This window comes from Bubalus kerabau, chromosome 11 (genome assembly GCF_029407905.1).
Source record: "Bubalus kerabau isolate K-KA32 ecotype Philippines breed swamp buffalo chromosome 11, PCC_UOA_SB_1v2, whole genome shotgun sequence".
Taxonomy (NCBI): Eukaryota; Metazoa; Chordata; class Mammalia; order Artiodactyla; family Bovidae; genus Bubalus; species Bubalus kerabau.
In genome coordinates this window covers 77,472,379-77,485,333 of record NC_073634.1, presented here as the reverse complement: position 1 = coordinate 77,485,333, position 12,955 = coordinate 77,472,379, and the positions used below count along the sequence as shown (strand labels likewise).

General features: G+C 36.5%; 1 protein-coding gene across 10 annotated transcripts in view; it reads left to right on the top strand.

Annotated features, from left to right (window-relative positions):
• NCOA1 (nuclear receptor coactivator 1) overlaps nt 1-12,955 on the top strand; it is a 220,552-nt gene that overhangs the window by 49,820 nt on the left and 157,777 nt on the right. For 8 of the 10 annotated variants that reach the window (XM_055540777.1, XM_055540779.1, XM_055540783.1 and 5 more), the window contains one exon: nt 5,250-5,394. The gene's annotated coding sequence lies outside the window, so the exon portion shown is untranslated. The remainder of the gene's footprint in view (nt 1-5,249; nt 5,395-12,955) is intronic. The other 2 variants (XM_055540780.1, XM_055540782.1) reach the window with 1 other exon arrangement.

Below are 12,955 nucleotides of genomic sequence, written 5' to 3'. Positions count from 1 at the left end.
CAATGATGAGGGACTTTCTCTGGTTTCCTGTCCTACCTCTGATCTTTCTTGTGAGAATCTGGTTGAGGCATGAAGAAGAACTTGTAACTGAGTGTAAACTCCCCTTGTGTTTGGGGTTTCCAGCCATTCCTAACTGATATAGTAGTTCATATTTGGTCACTTAGAATTTGTTAAAATCTTAACTGATTTTTTTTCCCTGTATACTTGTATGAGGGCCACTTCTTTTTCTGGGAACCTGCCACACGTAAAACAGTTTGTACAGTCTCTCCCTGGAGGAAATTTCCCTCTTTGGAATTGAATTACGTGGTTGCCTTCTGACTTCGATTCTTTATTAGATTCAAGAGAAGTTTTGATTTTATGTATCTGGCTTTTTCTCACACTCTTCTGCGGCTTTCTGCATTCTAAGTGGAAGTAGAACTACTTAGAGTTCTTGACAGAGTTTGCTTTTTCAAACTGCTGCTTATTCTGAACCCCCTTGTTTTCTCTTGCTTTATTTGTCTCTTGAGCACTTGGTCATTTAGGATTGAACCCAAGGGGCTATTTCTTCCATGAGTCTTTCTTGATCTTACTAAGTAGAATGGAACATTTTTTTTGCTTCTACAGCTGTTTTGATTCTTGTATAACTATATTTCATTTTTGTAGACCCATTGAAACCCTCATTGAGGTTAGGCAGCTTTCAGAATTTGAGGCCTTTCAACCTGAGAACTGTCCTTCTGCTTTCAAAGTTTATGACTGTTATGGTTGATAGATTTTAGATAGGATCATAAAGTAAACTTGAGATAAAAAGATAAAGAAATATACAAAAGAACTTATATTTATTAATGGAATAAAATTTTGTGAAATCACATCACATAGTTTCATGTACTGCTTGGTTTGTTCAGTTGTTGCTCTTGAACTAAATAATTTTCAGAAATATGACTTAAATTTATAGAATCTAATTTCTTAAAACTGTGAGCTTAGTTATGCAAGCTAGTGTATGTTCACACAATGAAATATCATGGAAGCATATCCTAACATGGAAAATCTGCAGGATATAATGAGCGAAAAAAGATAATGTGCAAAATTAAATATTTTATGTAAGGCAGGAATAATAAGACTATATTTGCAGTTAAGTGTATTTGAATAAAGAATAACTGGAAGCATATACATATAAGAATGTATAATAAACATTTATTTATACTTTAATAAAAGTGGTGACATATAGTAAGCAAGGGCAGCATGAAACCACATGTGGACGATAGCGAAATGAGACTTCTCAAATATGTTTCTTTTTACATCATTTAAATTTTTTGATTCATGTGAATGTGGTATATATTCAGAAAAATTAAAATTAGTAAACATAACTATGTGAACCGTAAAAGATAACAGGAAGATTTGAAAAATCCATTGGAACTGATAAAAAATGTTGGCCTGTGAAATAAAAATTGTGTGTGAGATATTTCTGTTTTTACATAAAGTAGATTTTAGAAATGAAAAGGTAAATACAAAGCATGGAGAATTGCAGAGATCATGGTTTTATGAACCTGGCTCTAGATAGATAAATACATAAAAAGGCTGGTTTTCTAACATGATTAGGGAGGTTTTGGGCAGACCCAATTAGGATGATCCCTCAAAGTACAAAGGAGCACTGTGTACAGACAGCAACTGTAACAGAAATACACCACTCACAGTGGACTGGGAACCATTTCTTACTCATGAAGCTACTAGGCATCTCCTTGGAAACTGGTAAAATGTATCTAACTGTTGTCAAGAATAGAACATGAGAATACCAAAGAATATTCTTATCACAAATTAAAGCATAAAAAGAAACAATAATTACATTACAGAAATGGATAATAGCCTGGAAATCAACCTTGTTGTAGACAAATGAAATGTATAAGAAGAAATTTATAAATCAAAAAGAAGTTTACTTAATTACTTAAAGTTGTTAGGAAAACTGGCAATTTGAAATACAGGTCAGTTTAGAATTAAATCCCTTTCCATTCATCATTTGCGATAAAATATTCAGAAACAGCCCACAGAAAAGTAAAAACCAGAGTATCTATCTGTTATTGTTGAAGGGGAAGAAATTTCTAAGCAAAGAAATAATAAGAGAGATGAAAAACGCACTGATGGATAAATCTGGCCACCTGAAAATAGAAACTTTTGTATTAAAAGCCAGCGGTAGACTGAGAAAAATGTTAAAAGTAGATGAAAGAAATGGTGTTTTCACAATATAAATAACCTACACACATGGTTAAGGAAGACATAAAACCCCTTTCCCATTCTACCCCATGTGGGGCTGGAAGAGTGAGAGTTGCACATTTGCCAACAGAGGCAGTGTGGTTATGGAAGAAGGATCTGATTAATGACATGGATGGCATTCAGTGTCTGACTAACTTTGAAGACCTTAATGTTATAGCAGGATTAGTCCACATGGTTGTGTGGTTTTCATTAGCAGGTGGTTAAATTGACCCAGGATTAGGAATTTGAGAGTGGTGAAGTGGAAGAAAGAAACTAACATACTTGGTAGACTGATAGCCTGGGTGGTGACAACCCAGATTTTGAGATTGGTGACAACACACAGCTGGAGAGATGAGTGTAGGTAGAGTACATCTGAAGGCTTGAGTCTGGACCCTCAAGTGGAATGAGAGTGGAATATTCAATGACAAAAACAAGAAGAGGGTAGGACGGCTAGATGACATGACTCTGAGGGAAGGGTTGCGATTGCTTATGAGTTAGGGTCTGGAAATGTCACTGTGGACAGAGATGATTCCTATGACCTTATTAGTCTTTACTCCCAAGGGTTTGTTTCAAGAGGCGGATTTAGCCCAGTGGCTGAGACTAAGTTCAGTCATAAGGCTGAAGATATAGAGGTCATTTGTTTTACTATGTAAAAGGGGTTTCCAGAGGTCCCTGTGGAGAAGGTTGGAAGGAAGGACTGCAGTTGGGGAACACATGCAGTGGGTGAGAGAGCAAAGAGAACACTGTGGGCATGAAAACAGGAGCGACGGCAGTCAGTCACAGTAGTTTATGCTTTGAATAAAGCCCAAGAGTGACAGGGATGGGAGCCACAGGTACAAGGAACTAGCAAGATTCCTGAGTTGATTTGTGGTATAAAGATCATTTCTGGAGCCTGATCCACCTTGTCTTTGTGGTCTAACGGGAGTATTAGTGAAAAGCTTAACCCTGGGTGGTAAAACCTTAAAGCAGTTCAGATCAGTCGCTCAGTCGTGTCCGACTCTTTGCGACCCCATGAATCACAGCACGCCAGGCCTCCCTGTCCATCACCAACTCCCGGAGTTCACTCAGACTCACGTCCATCGAGTCAGTGATGCCATCCATCCATCTCATCCTCTGTCGTCCCCTTCTCTCTTGCCCCCAATCCCTCCCAGCATCAGGGTCTTTTCCAATGAGTCAACTCTTCGCATGAGGTGGCCAAAGTACTGGAGTTTCAGCTCTAGCATCATTCCTTCCAAAGAAATCCCAGGGCTGATCTCCTTCAGAATGGACTGGTTGGATCTCCTTGCAGTCCAAGGGGCTCTCAAGAGTTTTCTCCAACACCACAATTCAAAAGCATCAATTCTTCGGGGCTCAGCCTTCTTCACAGTCCAACTCTCACATCCATACATGACCACAGGAAAAACCATAGCCTTGACTAGACGAACCTTTGTTGGCAAAGTAATGTCTCTGCTTTTGAATATGCTATCTAGGTTGGTCATAACTTTCCTTCCAAGGAGTAAGTGTCTTTTCATTTCATGGCTGCAGTCACCATCTGTAGTGATTTTGGAGCCCAGAAAAATAAAGTCTGACACTGTTTCCACTGTTTCCCCATCTATTTCCCATGAAGTGGTGGGACCGGATGCCATGATCTTCGTTTTCTGAATGTTGAGCTTTAAGCCAACTTTTTCACTCTCCTCTTTCACCTTCATCAAGAGGCTTTTGAGTTCCTCTCCACATTCTGCCCTAAGGGTGGTGTCATCTGCATATCTGAGGTTATTGATATTTCTCCTGGCAATCTTGTTTCCAGTTTGTGTTTCTTCCAGTCCAGCGTTTCTCATGATGTACTCTGCATATAAGTTAAATAAACAGGGTGACAATATACAGCCTTGATGTACTCCTTTTCGTATTTGGAACCAGTCTGTTGTTCCATGTCCAGTTCTAACTGTTGCTTCCTGACCTGCATACAAATTTCCCAAGAGGCAGATCAGGTGGTCTGGTATTCCCATCTCTTTCAGAATTGTCCACAGTTTATTGTGATCCACACAGTCAAGGGCTTTGGCATAGTCAATAAAGCAGAAATAGATGTTTTTCTGGAACTCTCTTGCTTTTTCTATGATCCAGCGGATGTTGGCAGTTTGATCTCTGGTTCCTCTGCCTTTTCTAAAACCAGCTTGAACATCAGGAAGCTCACGGTTCACATATTGCTGAAGCCTGGCTTGGAGAATTTTGAGCATTACTTTACTAGCGTGTGTGATGAGTGCAATTGTGTGGTAGTTTGAGCATTCTTTGGCATTGCCTTTCTTTGGGATTGGAATGAAAACGGACCTTTTCCAGTCCTGTGGCCACTGCTGAGTTTTCCAAATTTGTTGGCATATTGAGTGCAGCACTTTCACAGCATCATCTTTCAGGATTTGGAATTTAAGCAGTTAGGCTTTAAATAATGAGAGCTAGTAGGGCTCACTTTTCTCAAGTATTCTCTGATGTCTGCAGAGTCCCACTGTTTGGAGTTAACTTTGAGGTAGAATGGGAAGACACAGGTAGAATGGGAAGACATTAATTTAGTAAGGTGGGCCATTTGTCACATTCCCACCGCCAGTGACCTAGGAATGAATGATAGCCATCATATCAGGCACTTCTTTGTCACAGAGGTATCTTCTGCTGGAAATCCTGTTTCTTCCTACTGTTGCATTTTACCTGAAACTGAGTCCTGAGGCCACCACTGCTGGGGTGACTTCAGCAACTCTGATGAGTGAGTCAGAAGCTTAGGTCCCTTACCTCCTTAAATTATCCATATGAAGCCTAATTTGCGGCATACCTCCTTTGGGTATCTGAACCTTTTTAAAGCCAGTAACTAATTAGCACTGATAACTTTATCTGTTTATTTAATCTTTATTCTTTATTTTCAGTTTTTCAAATCTGTGGTGGGGACAAGAATGGGAATTAGAATTTCTTGAAAAACTAAAGCATTTGTGTGAGAATCTTTGTATGCTTATAGGGAAACAATGATGTGTCACTGTATCTAAAATCTAATGTCTTTTCTACTTTAGATCCATCCATACTAATGGGATGTGACTGGAGCCGACACTGATGATAAAAATCACGGACCGCCAGACAAGATCAGGCAGTAAGAATTTTTGCTTCCAAATGAAGACACCGACATTTATAACTTCACCTTACTCTAAGGTATTCAAGGTACAGCTTTACTTTAATTTAACTCCTTGGCAGTCAGTGTATAATGTTGATTTCTATCTATATAGATTTTATAAGTTTAAAAATTTCCATGTTAGAATGGTTAGCTTTTAGGGATGCATCCACTCCCCTCTCCACATTCCCCCAAATCTGAGATGAGATTCAGATTTTAAAAGGAGGTAATCCTTATAATTAGAAAAGCGTGTCAATTATTAGAAATATACTGAGTGCAGGTTACAACTCAGTATAGAAGAACTGGAATAAAATAAATGCCTAAAGTTTAATTATTATTTTATTTATGTCATGACCCTCTGAGATGAACATTTGAATTCACCATGTGCTTCCATGATACAAGAGACCTTGTCCTTTGGTTTGATTCAGAAACCTCTCTTTCCTCTTCTCCTAAACTTACTGTGAAGGGTTTTCTATTCACCAAGAAGTGTCACTTATACTCCCCATAGGAGTATGGGGATCCCTTTAGGACCTTTGGGATCTGATGGGTTAGTTTCACTTGGATCAGAAAAGCCACATATGTAATTAAAGAGTCAAATGATACTTCCAAATCAGGGGGTGGCTGTCCACTTTAAAGACTACATAAGACAATTGAAAACAATCAAAGGAAACAGTATCAACAGAAAACACAGTGCTCTCTATTTTTCTAAAATACGTATGAAATCCAAAGAGGGTACAGCTAGTTTGGTGTTTATTTAAAAATAAAATATTATCTTGTTAATTGTATGTTTCCAAATAGGCAGAAATTATGGAAAGATAATTATTTTCAGTGAGAGAGTTGGCTGCTTCTTTGTATTTGCTAGGATATAGAGTAGATGAAAAATCTAAGAGAAATGCATCACTTATTACTTGGATTTTAAATTTCATTTTGTTCTGTTTCGAAAGAAGAACTTGTAAAGCAGTAAATTCTAAAATATAAGAATCCATAATAGAACACCTAAGATTGCTTCAGTTAAAATAAATGGATTGCTTTCTAAAAGGGGGTGGTGTAATTGAGCAGTTCTTACCAAAGAAAAATTACCTTGAATCAAATAGCAGATGAAAAAGAGGTTGTTTTGTTGAGAAGTTTTAAAAGTTCTCTGGCAGCTAGCAGATACATTGAACTTTTAGAAAACTTTTTGGTGTCACTTTGAATCAAATGGCAATGATGATTAAATATGTAATTTAACTTATTACCATAACCATTTCCCTTATTGTTTTTTAAGATTTTTTTTTTTTGATGTGGCCATTTTTAAAAGTCTTTGTTGAATTTGTTACAGTATCGCTTCTGTTTATGTTCTGGTTTTTTGGCCAGGAGGTATGTGGATCTTAGCTCCCTGACCAGGGATTGAACCCATACCCTCTACATTGGAAAGTTAAGTCTTAACCACTGGACTGCCAGGGAAGTTCCTAACTTATTTTTTAAAGATACCTTTCCTTCTTGCTTTCATATAACAGCATTAGTTGAATTGTTAAGCTTTGTAGCGAGTAATTCTAAATGTGTAGGATATAGGTTATTCTATAATTTCATTATGAATGAAGTTGAAGACCTCTTTCACTCAGAATGTTTACTCTGGGGCTAGGGAGGCTAAACACTGTCATCTAAAAACCATTTAAAAGCAATTATGAAATGAGCACTTAAAATCATAGTTTAGTATTCTTTTCTAAGTAATATAGTTAAGTTCTATATTCAGATGTCAATAAAAAGATTAGAGAATTGGAAATTCTGATCAATTGAATTTTGTGACTGGTTGTGGTTGTTGGCTGTTTATGGTTCTACTTGTGAAAGTGCCATATAACCAAATTAAGTTGCTTAAATCCTGAAATTAGGGATCTCTAATTCATTAGTTTCTTATATTGCCCCACTCATTTTCAGGCTTACACAGCATGATACTCATACTGATACTTGTCATTTCCCGTTTAAAAAATGAAGTAAAAATTTCACACACTTGTACTCAGAAGTTTTATATAATACATTTTGAGAATATTTTCTTAAAGATTTTTCAAAACATTTTTTGAGAGGTTTTTAAGATTTTGAGATTGTGGGAGGTGGTTTTTTTTTTTTTTTTTTTTTTTTTTGTATTTTTACGGTACAAAATAAAATCAGTGCATGATTTAAGGCCTAGAACGTTTGTAAGGTTATGTCTTGGATTATACATGCACGTGTGTGTGTGTGTGTGTGTGTGTGGGTGCTAAGTTGCTTCAGTTGTCTCCAACTCTTTGCAACCCTGTGGGCTGTAGTCCTCCAGGCTCCCATGTCCATGGGATTCTCCAGGCAAGAATCCTGGAGTAGGTTGCCATTTCCTCCTCCAGGGGATCCTCCCAGCCTAGGGATTGAACCCATGTTTGTTATGTCTCCTGCATTGGCAGCCAGGTTTTTTTTTTTTTTTTAACCACTAGTGTCACCTGGGAAGCCCATCTTGGATTATAGTTTACATTAAATTAAAATAATGCCTTTTAAAAATACTTTGTTTGGACTCACAAAAACATTTCAACAGGTATATTGAGGAAATAGGTATTCCCTTACCACGATTTTCTCCGGTGGGATGGAAAGAGCACAAGCATTGGCTCTTCGACTTCATGCCACCCTGAGGAACTGAATTAATATTTCTGTCTTAGTTTTCTTTTTTATAATAATTACTTTTTAGACTTGTGATGAAAATGAAACAAATGTATAAAATTTTATAAAATAATGCTTTTCAGTGTTATATGAATGCACGTTGTTGCTAAAGACAGAGAAGACCACATTGCTGAAGTATCATTCAGTTATCCTCTTAGCCAAAAACAGGTCAGCTCACACTACTATTGAAAAGCTTGTCAAACCAGTTTCAAACTTAATGACAAATATTATGCTTGGAGAGAAAGTAAAACGAGCTTTTGGCAGAAATCCCTTATCAAAGGCATACCATCTGGAAAAGCAATTACTGTCATGTGCATGCTAGTAGAATGTTTTGTTTTTCAGTTGGATGAAAGCACTGATGTGCTGAGGACATACCAGCACTTCATAGAGATGTGTTTCTGTTTAGTCACTGAGAAATTTGCACCAGCAGAAGAGCTTTTTGTTGTTACTGTTATTTTGTTTTGTTGTTTTTGTTGTTGATGGTGGTGGTGATAGTGATTGGTTGAGTTTTTTAAGCCATTGTTGCCTGGAAAAGTTGCACTGCTTCCTCTGATCAAACCCCAACAACTTAGCTGTAGGAGAGGGTACACTTGGCCTGTGAATAAAAGACATTGCACCAAGGTATAAATTTATATCCTTTTTTTCAGAGAGGAAAATTGGCATTTAGTAATGTGATTTCTGGTTGTGATTTAATGTTGGGAAAAAACAGTAAAAATTGTGGATGTAAGCAATTTTTGGCCACTGACACTGTGTTTTTTTAGGATGTTGGTGAAGAAATGGTCAGCAAGTGTAGGATTCTGCTTTTCCACAGTGATGTATTTGATGTACTGTGTACTATGACAGGACTTTATGTGTTTATTAGTTTGTTTTTTAGTAAAATAAGATGAATGTTTCTTTACTACTTATAATGCCATTTCTGTGATTTCAAGGAGGCATAAACTTACATTTACTTTTTCAAATAGTTGGAACTTAAAACTTTCATATTCCCATATCATGAGTTTCAATGTTAAGGATGAAGCATAAGGATTTTATAAAAGTTTGAATTATAATATAGAATAATTCTCTAGGAGCTTGACCATTTTCCCATACTTGATGATTTTACTAATTTATCAAAGAAATGAATTTTTATTATACATGTTTAAAAACCATATCTGAATTTTGAAATAGAACATGAAGACATAATTTGCAGAGCTAAAATGCCAGCAGAAAATATATTAGGACTCTTTTGCTCCAGTCTGTCAAACTGAAGCATTTAACATCTTAATTTTGTGTCAGTTATGCTTTTTGGTGGGGACAGTCAATGGAATCCTGAAAGCAGACCTGAAAAGGAAATATTTCTATAATTTCTGGGTCCATATTCAATTGTAATATCCAGAATATATAACACAATTGATTTATAATTAAAAATGAAGATTTATTTATTTATCTTACTGCAGTGGGTCTTAGTTGTGGCATTCTAAATGCATCTTTAGCTGCAGCATTCGGGTTCTAGTTCTCTGACCAGCGTTTGATCTTGGGCCGCTGGCATTGGGAGCACAGAGTTTAGCCATTGGACCACCAAGGAAGTCTCAGGAATTAGGCGTTTTTAGTTTAGTAGACATAAAGAATAAGCAAGGAGCTAGTTGAAAGGGAAAACAAAGTATAGCTAAAGCTGCTTCAGACTGGGGACATTGAACATCTTGCAAGGAAGTTATCAAACAGTAATAGGGTGTGACAAAACAATGAAGGTGCTTAATTGAATGGGCTCTGTCTGACCAAAGATGAGACAGTTTGAGCATTAGTATGTAAAACTGTAACATAATCAAATCAAATATGTTTAAACTCATGAGTTCATGGTGATACTTTAAAAAACTCATTTGTTTTCTTTGGAGTATGCTAAGAAACCAACTATACTTGAAGGTAACCAACTAGTTGAAGAGAGAAAGTTTCTTTACTCAGTACTAGTATTCTATTTACAGTTAAGGGGTGATAAATAGAACATCACCATTTCTTAATGAATTCCTGGACTTGAGCAAAGATCATCAGTGGCTGCTAACATCACAAGAATAAAAACAGTTAGACATTAGGTTTCTCTTAATGAAAGTTCGTAATCCTACCTATGAAGTATCCTTGCCAAAAAAATTAAATTTAAATCTGAATCTGGTCAAGCCTCTAGCTCCAACTACTGATTTACAGGAAGACAGGAAAACAGTGAAATGATACCGTGGAGTGGAGTCAACAGGATCTAGGCTATGGGGAAGTCCTTGGGACATCAACTTTTTTTTTTTTAAAACAAATTGTGAGGAACAAAAAAAGAGAAAAGAAGGAAGAAAACTGAAATTAATAGTGATGTTTGGATTTTATTTGGGTCCAGATTTTAATAAGTAAATGTAAAATAATCAGGGAAATTTGAACACTTAATATGTTATATTAAATTATTAATTTTTAGATATGATAGATAATAGCATGTAGTTATATTGAAAAAGAGTCATTATCTTTTAGAGGTACATATTGAAATGTTTATGGGTGCAAGGATATGTCTTGAGATCTGCTTTATTATTATCTGGAGTAGAGAGGAGGCTGTGGGTGGGGACGGATCAAGATTGGCCATGAGTTGATCATTGTTTATACTAGGCACTTGTGGTGTTGGAGGGTGGTGGTGGTATAATTCTTGATATTATTCTCTAAGTTTTTTGGAAGATTTCCTATAAGAAAAAGGTCCATAAATTTACATTTTCTTTTTGTTGGCTTGTAAGAATGCAATTGAACTATGTGTATTTAGCAACCTGCCAAATTTTTATTTCTGGTAATTTCTTGAGCTGTTTGGGTTTTACATATACAGAATCATATTGTCTACAAAGGACAGTTTTACTGTATAGTGCTTAATGTTTACCAAGCTCTATTTTAAGCACTTGCACATATTAATCCATTAGGTTCTTATAAAAGCCCCAGTGAAGTAGACATTAACTTGCCCAAGATTGCCTAGCTGGTATGTGGTACAGCTGGGATTTGAACCCAGGCATTCTAACCCTAGAGTCTGTACTTTCCTAGTTTTTATGTCTCTCCTTATAAGTTTTATTTTAATCCCTCCACTCCAGTCCTTGTACTGTTTATTTCTTTTGTTTTACTGTGCTGCCTAGAATTTAAACTTTTAAATAGCAGTTTTCATTTGAATTTTGATTTTGGAAGTTGTCTTAATATTTAGTGAATCCAGAGTCAAGTTTATTCCTATATAAATACATGGTAGTCACTAAGAGACTAAGAATTGACTTAGTATGTAGTCAGAAGCCAAAGAATAAGGTGTATCGCTGTTTCCAGTTGCCAAGACATGAAAGCAACCTAAGTGTCCATCAACAGATGAATGGATAAAGATGTGGTACATATATGCAATGGAATACTACTCAGCCATAAAAAGAATGAAATAATCATATTTGCAGTAACATGGATGTAACTAGAGATTATCATACTGAGTGAAGTAAGTCAGACAAAGACAAATGTCATATGATGCCACTTATATGTGGAATCTAAAAAAAATGATATAAATCAACTTATTTAAAAAACAGAAGTAGACTCACAGACATAGAAAATAAGCTTATGGTTACCAAAGAGGAAAGGCAGTTGTGGGGGAGAAATTAGGAATTTGGGATTAACAGATACACCTGACTCTATATAAAACACACATATATATTTTATATTCAGAATACATATAAGATATATATATATGTGTGTGTGTATTTCTGAATCACTTTGCTGTACATCTGAAACTAACACAACATTGTAAATCAATTATATTCAATTAAAAAAAAGGAACAAAGTATATAGTAACAGCTTCTAGTCTTTTTTCACAATTACTTTTATCTCTTAATCAGTAAACAGCCTATTCATGGTTCATTTTACTTTGAATTACTTGTTGATTCTATTGGTTTGATTTCCTGAATTTCTCTGACTCTTTGATAAAATTACTTCTTTCTTCCCCCAACCTCCACACCTGTTACACAGTTACTTCTCATTGGACTTCACATAGGTTACATGAGATAAAATTAGGCAAAGCATTTATTAGCACATGTTTAAGAGAAAACTCCTTCATAATTTTGTTTAAAAATTGTTATTTCTTTAATTAATTTTTTTTAATGGGGAGAAATGAATATCATTTAGTTAGTTTAAGAAGCCCTAGGCCTGGGACATGTGGGAAAAACTGTTGATAACGTGCTGTGGTGGTTTAATGAGTAGTCTCTGTGTTCTCTGTAAGACACTTTCTTATAATACTCTGAATTTGAGAAAGATTACTGAGAGAATTGGATACCAAAATAATACTTCCCTAGTAGGGAATGAGGTGGTGGAAACAGTTTAGGGGAAAACGTACCTTGAGGAAGCTTTGGTTGGATGGATCCCAAGCAACCTTATTTGAGCTAATTTAGGATGGAGCCTGGTAGGCTACAGTCCATGGGGTCGCAAAGAGTCGGACACGACTGAGAGACTTCACTTCACTTCACTTCACTTCAGAGTTGATACTGTTGAAGTTCTTTACTTAATGTCTCATGTATTATGAGGTCTTTTTGCTCTGCTTGGTGGGAATAAAACTCTCCCTACCCTTGTATGAGTTTCAGGAATTCTTTGACCTATCTGTTTTTCATGGGTCCTTTCCCCAACCTTCGGTAGTTTCCTGTCATAGATGACCTGCCAAAGGCTTGAGGGGAGGCCTCTGCAGATCTCCAGAGTTCTGTGTATGCAGGTCCCTTCTCTTTGGTAGGCTTTAACACAGGTTCTGGCTGCCTTGGCCTCCCTGAACATTGCCAGTCTCTTGTCTCCTCAGTTGTCTGAGACTGCCAGGCTCTGCTGACGTTCTCCCTTTCTACCCTGCATCCTGGAAACTGCTTCCAGGGTGTGTGAGGTGAAGCAGCTGTAGGGCTCACCTGATTTTTCCCCCCTTTTCACAGGTATCCCACTCCTGCTTTGACTGTCATCCAATATCTG